Source organism: Littorina saxatilis, linkage group LG7, assembly GCF_037325665.1.
Source record: "Littorina saxatilis isolate snail1 linkage group LG7, US_GU_Lsax_2.0, whole genome shotgun sequence".
NCBI classification, from domain to species: domain Eukaryota; kingdom Metazoa; phylum Mollusca; class Gastropoda; order Littorinimorpha; family Littorinidae; genus Littorina; species Littorina saxatilis.
The window spans coordinates 39,911,628-39,924,755 of record NC_090251.1 but is presented as its reverse complement, the minus strand read 5'-3'; the positions used below and the strand labels follow the sequence as shown (position 1 = coordinate 39,924,755).

Below are 13,128 nucleotides of genomic sequence, written 5' to 3'. Positions count from 1 at the left end.
GTCAAAAAGTGTAAGGAAATAAGTTCACTGTACACTTGCAAGCTGATCGCTGCCTGTGAAATGAGTACGTGTGTCGTGGTTAAAACCGACAGGCCCATACTGAGTCACGTCAAGGATGTATTTCCTTGTTCGGTATTGTTTAATAAAATTCGAGGAATAGCATATCAACCTCCTGTATTGCATTGTTTTAACGATCCCAGAGGAGTGGAAAGCTACTTGTGTTCTCTGTCTACGACTTCTTTTCAAGAAAGTTTCAACAGTTTCGTTTAAAACGAATAAAGGAGCATACTATGTGTAGTTACCATCGACATTCATTCAAGGAGGTGTAAAAATGAAGTGACTGTGAGAGTGGCTTCCCGCAGACATAAGTAGAAATAAAGCTGACGTTTATTCTACTACTCCTTGTACCCGCCTATAAACTCGATTTTACTTCCTCCTCTAGCAGTTGGCTTGTCGAGTAAATCTGTGCTTGTTTTGAAATCATCAACAATAACACTGATTTCGTGCGGTGATTTTGTGTGATACAAAATAAACATTGCGTGATATAATAAAGATGTTATTACGTGCTGGATGCGGAATATCAAGCGGGACTATTCATGAATGTTTAGTTGTGATGTTAACGCTTGTAATGGGAACACAAGTATTTGCCGAGGCGGACTGCCCACCACGTTCTAACAGGTACAGTTAACACGGTATTTCTTGTTGATACGCTTACAGGGATCGCGTTTACGCACGATTTTTGCGTATTTGACGCATTTTAAAAGTCGCTGACGCGTTTTTTTCGCCACGCCGCGTAAGCCATACGCAAAAATATTGTAACTTTTTCTTGTCTTCACGCAGCGCTTTTGCTCTGACTTAATACACACCGGTGACACTGTGACGGTTCCCCTACGCTTTGTGTTCGGTGCCCTGACCCTTTGTGTTCGGTTCCCACTCGGTTCCCACACGCCAAAATTCGCGGACAAAACATCCATTTATGGTAGTATTACGCAATGTTGCTCTCTGAGAATGGTCTTGTTAGATCTGTGAGTGTTTACACTACATGCCTAGGTGCTGTTGGATTGAAGGTTTTTGATATTTTAGCCGTTATTAGGTAGAATGCCTTCCACTTTACTGCAAAACTGCATAATTCGTAGCATCGGCAAGAAATATCCTACCAAAAAATGCCTGCTTGGAACTGTCGTTGGTCCAGCAAAAAGTTCAACATGTCTGTAGCAGACAGCCCAAGTTTCAAGATTGTAGGGCCATCCAAACAGCCGTAATAATAAAAACAACAAAAGTAGTCAGTGAAATTGGCTGTGTTCGGTCCCCCCACACTTTTGTGACGTAGGCGTGACGGTTCCCATAATTCATTGTGTCGGTCCCCACTTTCTGTGTCGGACCCCACTTTCGACCTAATTTCTCTGTGACGGACCCCACAACCAGCCTATTTTGTGTCGGTCCCCACACCTTCTTGGATTTATGACTTGCCGGTTACTTGTATCATTGTATTCATTGAATCTAATTGTCTCGGAGTTATTTTTCAGCAAAAACCGGCAAGGCAGCACCTTTTGTGATACCAAGTAAGTCAGATGACATCAGTATGTGTGTGTGTGTGTGTGTGTGTGTGTGTGTGTGTGTGTGTGTATGTGTGTGTATGTGTGAGAGAGAGAGAGACAGAGAGAGACAGAGAGCCTGAGAGAGAGACAGAGAGAGAGAGAGAGAGAGAGAGAGAGAGAGAGAGAGAGAGAGAGAGAGAGATTGACACCTTTCCAGATCACTCCGGTTATGCGACACTACCGCGAGCGTCACTACCGCGTGTCACACTACGGCGAGTACGACACTACCGCGTGTAACACTACCGCGTGTCACACTACCGCGAGTACGACACTACCGCGAGTATAACACTGCCGCGTGTCACACTACTGCGCGTACCACAACCGCGAGTACCATAACCGTAGAGAGAACGCATGCAAACTTACTTCTTGTGAGTTTGTATTCTAACGGCTTTGATTGGAAGCAACCCATTCTATATGTATTCTGATAGTGTGTTCTGATCGTTTTGAGTTCTTGGTTAGCATGACAAACATTGAATTAGTGTTCAGAAAACAGACCAGGCCTTTTTGTTTTATATTTCAAGGAAACATTTCAACCTTTGCCTTCAGCCATGGAAGTCATAAAATGACACGCGGTAATGTTATACTCGCGGTAGTGTGACACGCGGTAGTGTTATACTCGCGGTAGTGTCGTACTCGCGGTAGTGTCGTACTCGCGGTAAGTTCTGTTTCCGTACCCGCGACAGCGGCAGCGACAAAAGAAAACGCGCGCAAACGCGTGACGTGTTTCCGTACTTGCGTTTTAAACATGCGGTAAAATCTGTAAACTCCCGCGTTGCCGCGCGACAACGCGAAAAAATCGCTCCAGGACCCTTTCAAAAAAATCGCGTCGCTTGCCGCTTGTCGCGCCGCTAACGCGTCGCGCGTGTGGAAACACTCCTGGTCATTTTCTATGTGCTTGATTTTCGTCGCACCGCTGGAAAAACGCTGTCGCGGGTACGGAAACACAACTTTAGTGTGAGACGCGGTTGTGGTACTCGCGGTAGTGACGCTCGCGGTAGTGACCAGCACCCGATCAGTCCACATAAACGCTGGTTCTGGTTGCATTGTGCCGCTGACATACAGCTAATAGGATTTTTACACCCCCGGTATAGGGGTGTGTATAGGTTTCACTCGATGTGTTTGTGTTCGCAAGTAGATCTCAAGAATGAACGGACCGATCGTCACCAAACTTGGTGAACAGGTTCTATACATTCCTGAGACGGTCCTTACAAAAATTGGGACCAGTCAAACACACGGTTAGGGAGTTATTGGTGGATTAAAATTATACAAGGCCTGGTATAGACGGACACCCCCGTTGGTCAAAGGGAAATAACCATTCTCACTGCCACCAACTGAGAAGGTTATTTCCCTTTGACGGGGGTGTAGTTCCTATCGGAGGAATTTCTTGTTTTAATCCTGTTGTGGTATTGCTGATGATGCTGAACATGTATTTTACTAGTTTACCAATATGTATCTTTGACCCTGATAGCCTACGAAAACGGAGCAATCATGGCCCAACATTGGCCCAATGCTGAATTTATTGGCGCGGTGTTGAGCCTTAGTCGGGCCGTTGTCGTAGGCTGTCAGGGTTTATGTAGCCTTGTTCCATTGTATTCTGACTGTCATAAAGTAATTAATTTTAAGAGAAAGCAGTCATGAACACAAGGAGCTGGGAAAAGTTGCCTCTTACAACAAGCGTGGATAAAGACACATACTTGACACAGGCAAGTACTCTTTTTTTTTTTTCAATCACCACTAGAAGTCCCTGGGCAGCATTTTGCTCTGAAAACTGAATCTCACATACGACAGGTGGATCTTTTATTTTAAAAATGTGCCAAATTGCATATCTCCAAGGCCGTAAGACTAAGAGTAGATATTGGGAAGGCCAGTTCAAGAAGGTGTGGGTGGATCAACACATAATTTGCTGGTATACTGGGAACCGTCCCAGAGATAAATAATGTTATATATTATTTGTGGCATAAACTAATAAAGTTAGTCTCTCTCTCTCTCTCTCTCTCTCTCTCTCTCTCTCTCTCTCTCTCTCTCTCTCTCTCTCTCTCTCTCTCTCTCTCTCTCTCTCTCTCTCTCTCACACACACACACACACACACATACTGATGTCATCTGACTTACTTGGTATCACAAAAGGTGCTGCCTTGCCGGTTTTTGCTGAAAAATAACTCCGAGACAATTAGATTCAATGAATACAATGATACAAGTAACCGGCAAGTCATAAATCCAAGAAGGTGTGGGGACCGACACAAAATAGGCTGGTTGTGGGGTCCGTCACAGAGAAATTAGGTCGAAAGTGGGGTCCGACACAGAAAGTGGGGACCGACACAATGAATTATGGGAACCGTCACGCCTACGTCACAAAAGTGTGGGGGGACCGAACACAGCCAATTTCACTGACTACTTTTGTTGTTTTTATTATTACGGCTGTTTGGATGGCCCTACAATCTTGAAACTTGGGCTGTCTGCTACAGACATGTTGAACTTTTTGCTGGACCAACGACAGTTCCAAGCAGGCATTTTTTGGTAGGATATTTCTTGCCGATGCTACGAATTATGCAGTTTTGCAGTAAAGTGGAAGGCATTCTACCTAATAACGGCTAAAATATCAAAAACCTTCAATCCAACAGCACCTAGGCATGTAGTGTAAACACTCACAGATCTAACAAGACCATTCTCAGAGAGCAACATTGCGTAATACTACCATAAATGGATGTTTTGTCCGCGAATTTTGGCGTGTGGGAACCGAGTGGGAACCGAACACAAAGGGTCAGGGCACCGAACACAAAGCGTAGGGGAACCGTCACAGTGTCACCGGTGTGTAATAATCACCCGATCCTGAAACTGACTATAGGGCTCGAGAAGTGACGACACACATGAAATCTGCGCGTCAAAACTAAAGTCCGTCACACACACACACTCACACACACACGAGTAGACTCATGCACGCGTGCGCACACACACACACAAATACACACACACACACACACACACACACACACACACACACACACACACACACACACACAAACAGTAACACTAACACATGTGCACAAAATGAACACAAACACACACACCGCGCGAGAGAGAAAGACTACAGGGAGGCATGACGTCATGATGCATTAATTGACGTCAAAGACTTTCGACCGTGACGTATTCTTCTTACGCGAGCTTTATCCATAGACTTGGAAACTACGGAATTTCTACCCGTCCAAAGCGGCCTTGGGTGGCGTTTGCTCAAAAAATGGGGGCGCCAATTTTACCCACCGTATTTTTGTTAGTATGGTCCCAATTTTTGGTGAACTTCCATCTCCAACTGTGGCCCATTTTCGGGCACAAAGAATCCTTCTTTATCATGTATTATTCGGTATGCACATTTCTCAAATCGATTACAGTATAGCGTTCACGGGATACCTCCAGCTTCGCTGGGATAATGCAAACTTCTATAGCGCTATTCTAGAAAAATGTCTACTCTTAGCGCTTTACAATACATACATCGACCAAGCATACTATACACGCACAGGCAAAGAAACCGACCAAACATAACCAACAAACTATACATGCACAGGCAAAGAAAACGACCAAACATACAATACACGCACAGGCAAAGATAACGACCAAACATAAGCAAACATACGATGACCAAACATAACCAACATACTATACGCGCGCAGACAAAGAGAACAAGTCGTATTAGAGCGGGAAACAAACTCGCAAGGCCCAAGGTTGGACTGAGACAGCAGGGGTGTTATTCGACAGGCGTGCGCGGAGTTCGACAGGAAAACTCGCCGTATTTAGGTAAGGAGTGCGTGTTTTGTTTGTGTCTGTACGTGTTTTCGTAGTACGCAAAAATATTGGTCCGTGACGCGTTTTTTTCGTTTCGTTGCGTATGACTTACGCGTTTACGTCTGCCACATTCATATATCATAGCTATAACAAGAAATTCCTCCGAGGTAGGAAAAACACCCCCGTCCTTACCATTCTCACTGCCACCAACTGAGAAGGTTATTTCCCTTCGACCATTAATATGTCCCTCTATAAGTCCTTGTAGAATCTTAATCCACCAATAACTCCCTAACCGTGTGTTTGACTGGTCCCAATTTTGTAAGGACCGTCTCAGGAATGTATAGAACCTGTTCACCAAGTTTGGTGACGATCGGTCCGTTCATTCTTGAGATCTATATGCGAACACAAACAGACAAACAAACAAACAAACACATCGACCGAATCCTATACACACCCCTATACCGGGGGTGTAAATAACTCATCAATGATGATACATCACAAGTACAATAATTGAATGCAATTGAGCGCTTGGGTGCACGCGCGCGCGGTGTGTGTGTGTGTGTGTGTGTGTGTGTGTGTGTGTGTGTGTGTGTGTGTGTGTTTCTGTGCGTGTGTGTCTGTGAGAGGGAAAGAGAGATCAAATCAAATGTTATTTTACGAGGGTTGTGGCAAAAGCAATATAAACGAGCTTCTTTTCAAGCACCCCTCGCCCAGAGGCAGAGAGGGACTACGCTAATCTTAGATACATATACATAATACAAACGTAAAGCAATTACAAAGGATAAACATACAAGTACAAAAATCAAAAATCAAAGAGAGACACAGAGAGAGAGAGAGAGAGAGAGAGAGAGAGAGAGAGAGAGAGAGAGAGAGAGAGAGAGAGAAAGAGAGAGAGAGAGAGAGAGAAAGAGAGAGAGAGAGAGAGGGAAAGAGAGAGGGAGAGAGAGACAGAGACACAGAGAGAGAGAGAGAATGCAAGCGTGCGTGCATGTATGTCTGTGTGTTCGTGATGTATTACCCGTGAGTGTGTATGTGTTTCAGTGCCGACTGCTCACAGGTTACAACAACAGATCCACACAGCACCAACCAGGAAACCGGTAAGTTTACATTATTCCCCCCTCTGCTTCTTTACCTCTGTAAACTTGTAGGGGTAGTTATTTTTCGATAATGACCCAGCAACCAAACAAATAACGACCCAGCAACAGCCTGAATCCTCGATAGTGCAATGGGTTGAGAAGCTGTTCTGTTTCGGTACTACTTTTTGCGACTGAAAAGTTCCGAACGCTCTAATGTACGAAGTATACATCTCTGGAGCAAACAATACAAACATACCACATTTAAATTAACAACTACAGGCCTGAACACATGAATCTCCATATAAAATCCATGAGTTCGGTTGTTTTCTGAATCTAGATCAGACGTTCATCACAAGCAATTTCCCAAGGCAAGTAACTCATACTTTGTCTAGCGACAAGAGTAGTTCCCCTTCTTTTCACTCAGTTTCTTCGACAACAGACTGCAATCCGACGGTCAGTTTTCAACAATATTTCATTTAATAAACAGATCACACGCAACCAAATGCACACATCTCATCAATTTAAACAACATAAAGCGGTTTCATACACTATTTTCCACAGAAAACTTAACTTCATACAGTTTTTAACGTTGGAACACGGGTGCAAAAGTTCGTCTGCTAGTCCCATTTGACGAAAGAACATTATCCTAACCGATACCAAAACATATACAGAACACACAATATCTGCCTTTGCCGCCACAGCAGAATAACAGCATATCTGTGTACTTGATTTTAGTCCAAAATAGGAAAACTGACAAGAAGTGTTAACAGAATGGAATGATTTGCACGGAACTATACAACCGCGCATTAATCGATCGCCTGCGCAGGTTGACTGGTTGAGTGAATAGGATTCGATCAAACTTTCGCAAAAAAACTCCTCTTTTCTTTGAATAACTGAAGAAAGGAGGAATAAAGAGGTTACACACCTCGTCTCAGTGATTATCAAAAATAATGGTCTCAGTTCGCGGTCATGAAAAAGCTCGCTAAAGCTCGCATTTTTCATGATCCGCTAACTTCGACCATTATTTTTGATAATCACTGAGACTCGGCATGTAACCTCTACTTTAACGGTAAGTAACAGGATTAACACAATGCCGCCATATTGATGTCAGCTTAATATTGGAACAAGGAAGGAAGTGAACATGCGACTTGCTGTTGGAAGAATCAGTAGTACCCTTTAACTTCGTCCACTCGATGAAAGGCTGCTCCGCCTGGCGTCTGGCATTATGGGGTTAGTGCTTGGACTGGTTGGTCCGGTGTCAGAATAATGTGACTGGGTGAGACATGAAGCCTGTGCTGCGACTTCTGTCTTGTTTGTGGCGCACGTTATATGTCACAGCAGCACCGCCCTGATATGGCCCTTCGTGGTCGGCTGGGCGTTAAGCAAACAAACAAACAAACAAACAAACTCGATGAAAGGAGGGAGGTTTGTAAGGTAATCAGATCCTGTTATCAGCGGCTTGGTAGACACATTCTGACAATTATACACAGCTAGAAGTTAATACATGGACGTTTACAGTGTAAGGATAATCCTATTCGTACCCGCTCTCAGTAAGTATGATAACGTATAGCTACCATTAAGATTTCAACAAAGAAGCTCTGGTAGTTTCAAACCGTGTGTGTATGTGTGTGTGTGTGTGTGTGTGTGTGTGTGTTTGCTAATGTCCACAGCACAACCAGCCAACGCAGGATCGTGTAACTTCAAGCACGAGACGTGTGGCTACCAGCAAGGATGTCGTCAAGATGGCGGTCCGAAATGGTCGCATAACACAACAGAAGGTCAGTAACCAAAGACAAGGTTTAAATCTAAAACTAAATCCACAGATCCTTTGATATGGATTTTTGTTTGTTTCATTCTCTTAACAAACAAACGAACGATTCAACCAACCGACCGTCAAACACAAGAGTATTGCTCGTTTGCGATCAGCCTGAGACACGGTTTTTCGCTTTTATCTCGCCAGCTACAAACATTTATATAAATGAAGAAGAATAAAATATGCTCCCATAAAGTATACCTAATAGGATTTTACGTTTGTAGACTAAAGGCACATTGGTATTAATAAGATCTTCATACTTTCCTGTACCAGATGATAAAATGTGAGCCTTTGTCTGGGCCCCTAGACCAGTTTAGCAAAATGGAGGTCAAACTCGTGCATTTGATGGCGTAACGTTTGTGTCATCCAGGTTGGGCTGTGTCGGGGGTTCCCGCATCGAACAATTGTTGTTAAAGGGGTTGTCTTAAAAGCTGGAAGCATTCCTACGTCATAGATACAATGTTCTATCTATTTTGTTCCAGCGTGAGAGACAGAGAGAGAAAGAGAGAGAGAAATAGAGTGTGTGTGTGTGTGTGTGTGTGTGTGTGTGTGTGTGTGTGTGTGTGTGTGTGTGTGTGTGTGTGTGTGTGTGTGTGTGTGTGTGTGTGTGTGTGTGTGTGTGTGTGTGTGTGTGTGTGTGTTTGCTTGTTTGTTATTGTTTTTGCTCCTTGTTCGACGGCAATCCATTTCTTGTGTTGTTATCGGTCACTGCTTTAAATGATGTGGTTCTTGAAATTCCAACTGCGTGGCAATCTCTTTTTGCAACGTTATTTCAGTGATATACAGGCCCCTCTTTTCAGCTTCTTCTGCACATTCACAATAATCCTGTTCACCTCGGACAACATCTTTACCAGTTCAGGTGTGCAAACCCTTGGAAAGTGTCGGTGTTCGTGTGATATGTATTATGTCAGCACGAGATGCACGAATAAGGTATTACGGCACAGGTGGACAAAAAATGACCTGCAGGTGTGTAGAGGCCTGACAAGGGGGAAACATTTGATTCATTTTTAAGTAGTCTTTATGAAGAAATAATTAGCCAGAGGAAAGTAAGGATAATATTAAATATAAATTAAGTAGATGTGCAACGCCAAGGCACTGCATACCCCAGCGAAAGACAAACCTCTCTCTCTCTCTCTCTCTCTCTCTCTCTCTCTCTCTCTCTCTCTCTCTCTCTCTCTCTCTCTCTCTCTCTCTCTCAAACACACACACACAAACACACACACACACACACACACACACACACACACACACACCCAAGTTACACACGTACACACATACACACTCACTCACACGCACTCACTCACACACACTTCACTGTACACACAAAACACACCCCCATACGCACATATAGACAGACGGACATACACACCTTTACAAACAAACACACATACACACACACATGCACTTACGCACACGCACAAACACAAACCAACCCACCCACACTCTCTCTCTCTCTCTCTTTCTCTCTCTCTTTATCTCTTATACAAACAGACACACACCCACACAAACACACACACACACACACGCACATGTACATACGCATGTCCGCACGCACACACCCACAGACACACACACACACACACACACACACATTGACTCACACAAATCTCATACACACAATACACACACTCATACGCACATACACGGTTGGCCTAGTGGTAAGGCGTCCGCCCTGTGATCGGGAGGTCGTGGGTTTGAACCCAGGCCGGGTCATACCTAAAACTTTAAAATTGGCAATCTAGTGGGTGCTCCGCCTGGCGGCTGGCATTATGGGGTTAGTGCATGCTAGGACTGGTTGGTCCGGTGTCAGAATAATGACTGGGTGAGACATGAAGCCTGTGCTGCGACTTCTGCCTTTTGTGTGGCGCACGTTATATCTCAAAGCAGCACCGCCCTGATAATTATGGAAACAAACAAACAAATACGCACATAGACAGACGGACACACACACCTTTACAAACAAACACATATACACACTCATACACACACAAACATACACACAAACTCATGCACACACACATTCACACACACACACACACACACTCCGGTTGGTCCGGTGTCAGAATAATGTGACTGGGTGAGACATGAAGCCTGTGCTGCGACTTCTGTCTTGTGTGTGGCGCACGTTATATGTCAAAGCAGCACCGCCCTGATATGGCCCTTCGTGGTCGGCTGGGCGTTAAGCAAACAAACAAGCAAACACCCACACACACACACACACTGTACATACGCACGCACACGCACACGCACACACACGCACACACACACACACACACACACACACACACACACACACACACACACACACACACATTGACTGACACAAATCTCATACACACATAACACACACTTATACGCACATAGACCGGCACGGTTGGCCTAGTGGTAAGGCGTCCGCCCCGTGATCGGGAGGTCGTGGGTTCGAACCCCGGCCGGGTCATACCTAAGACTTTAAAATTGGCAATCTAGTGGCTGCTCCGCCTGGCGTCTGGCATTATGGGGTTAGTGCTAGGACTGGTTGGTCCGGTGTCAGAATAATGTGACTGGGTGAGACATGAAGCCTGTGCTGCGACTTCTGTCTTGTGTGTGGCGCACGTTATATGTCAAAGCAGCACCGCCCTGATATGGCCCTTCGTGGTCGGCTGGGCGTTAAGCAAACAAACAAACAAATACGCACATAGACAGTCGGACACACACACCTTTACAAACAAACACATATACACACTCATACATACACACAAACATACACACAAACTCATGCACACACACATTCACACACACACACACATAGAGAGACACACACACACACTCTCTCTCTCAAACACACACACACACTCACACACACACACACTCACACACACACACACACACCAAGTCACACACACACACACACACACACACACACACACACACACACACTCACTCACACGCACTCACTCACTCTAACAAAAAACTTCATACACACAAAACACACACCCATACGCACATATGGACAGACGGACATGCACACCTTTACAAACAAACACACATACACGCACACACATACACTTATGCCCACTTACACACACACGAGTACAGACTCATGCACGCGTGCGCACGCACACATACACACACACACACACACAAATACACACACACCACACACATACGAGTACAGACTCATGCACGCGTGCGCACACACACACACACACACACACACACACACACACACACACAAATACACACACACACACACACACACACACACACAGTAACACTAACACATGCACAAAATGAACACAAACACACACACTGGCACTGCGCGAGAGAGAAAGACTACAGGGAGGCATGACGTCATGATGCATGAATTGACGTCAAAGGCTTTCGACCGTGACGTATTCTTCTTACGCGAGCTTTATCCATAGACTTGGAAACTACGGAATTTCTACCCGTCCAAAGCGGCCTGGGGTGGCGTTTGCTGAAAAAATGGGGGCGCCTATTTTACCCACCGTATTTTTGTTAGTATGGTCCCCATTTTTGGTGAACTTCCATCTCCAACTGTAGCACGTAGCCGGGCACAACGAATCCTTCTTTATCATGTATTATTCGGTGTGCACATTTCTCAAATCGATTACAGTATAGCGTTCACGGGATACCTCCAGCTTCGCTGGGATTAAGGCTGGAGAACACTTTGGAGGCCCAATTTCAAAGTGATTAGGTAGTTTTAAAAGTTACTTTTTCTGTTAGTTCAATGTTTGCTTTATCAGGAAAATACAAAATATAAAGGGCTTAACGCGCAAAATTTTAAGATAACGACTGAAGTTTAAGCATAGGTATCAGATTTTTTCACGCAAACACTACTGAATAAGTTGCAATATTGTATTGTGAAAATGTAAACAAAATAACAATCAGATGATCACAAACTGAAGAAGAGAAATAGGGAAGCAAAATAGAACATTAAACGTAGTGATTTTACTTGTGAATTCGGAAAAAAATCCTTTTGTATCCATTTTGAAGCTCAATTTGAAGCATGGAACACCAACAAACATTGATTAAAAGTGTTAAAGTGATTACAGTGTTCAGAAATAGTGTTAGATACCAAGTTGAGTTATCCCTCTTTACCAATTTAAAAAAAAATACACCTCTTAACGCGCAAAATTTTGAACTGTGATGCTTTTACTACCCCCACCCCCTTCCCATTTGTCAGAAAAGAGTGCATATTATCTTCCAAATAGAAAAGCAGGGTAGTCAGATGATCAAAAACTTAAGAAGAGAAAGAGGGAAGCAAAATAGAACATCCAACATAATGATTTAACTTGTGAATTATGAGAAAACTATTTTTTTTACCCATTTGTGAAGCTTAATTTGAAACTTGGAACACAGACAAACATATATTAAAAGTGTTAAAGTGATTACAGTGTTCAGAAATAGTGTTAGATACCAAGTTGAGTTATCCCTCTTTACCACTGTTAAAAGAAATACACCTCTTGTCGCGCAAAATCTTGAATTGTGATACTTTTACTTCCCCCACCCCCTACCCATTTTTTCAGAAAAGAGTGCATAATTATTATCTACCAAATAGAAAAGCAGGGTAGTCAGATGATCAAAAACTGAAGAACAGAAATAGGGAAGCAAAATAGAACATCCAACATAGTGATTTAACTGGTGAATTCTAAAAAAACCCCACTTTTTTACTCATTTTATTAGCTTAATTTAAAGCTTGGAACTGAAGACAGAAAAAAAAAAATTAAAAGTGCTAAAGTGGTTACAGTGTTCAGAAATAGTGTTTGATACCAAGTTGAGTTATCCCTCTTCATCACAGTTAAAAAAAACACACCTCTTGTCGCGCAAAATCTTGAACTGTGATGCTTTTACTACCCCCACCC

At 43.7% G+C, this 13,128-nt stretch overlaps 1 long non-coding RNA gene across 1 annotated transcript in view; it reads left to right on the top strand.

Moving 5' to 3' along the window:
* LOC138971449 (uncharacterized) overlaps positions 1-13,128 on the top strand; it is a 56,119-nt gene continuing 42,991 nt past the window's right edge. Inside the window, exons 1-3 of the long non-coding RNA XR_011457256.1 lie at positions 1-678; positions 6,416-6,471; positions 8,121-8,228. This is a non-coding gene — a long non-coding RNA (uncharacterized lncRNA). The remainder of the gene's footprint in view (positions 679-6,415; positions 6,472-8,120; positions 8,229-13,128) is intronic.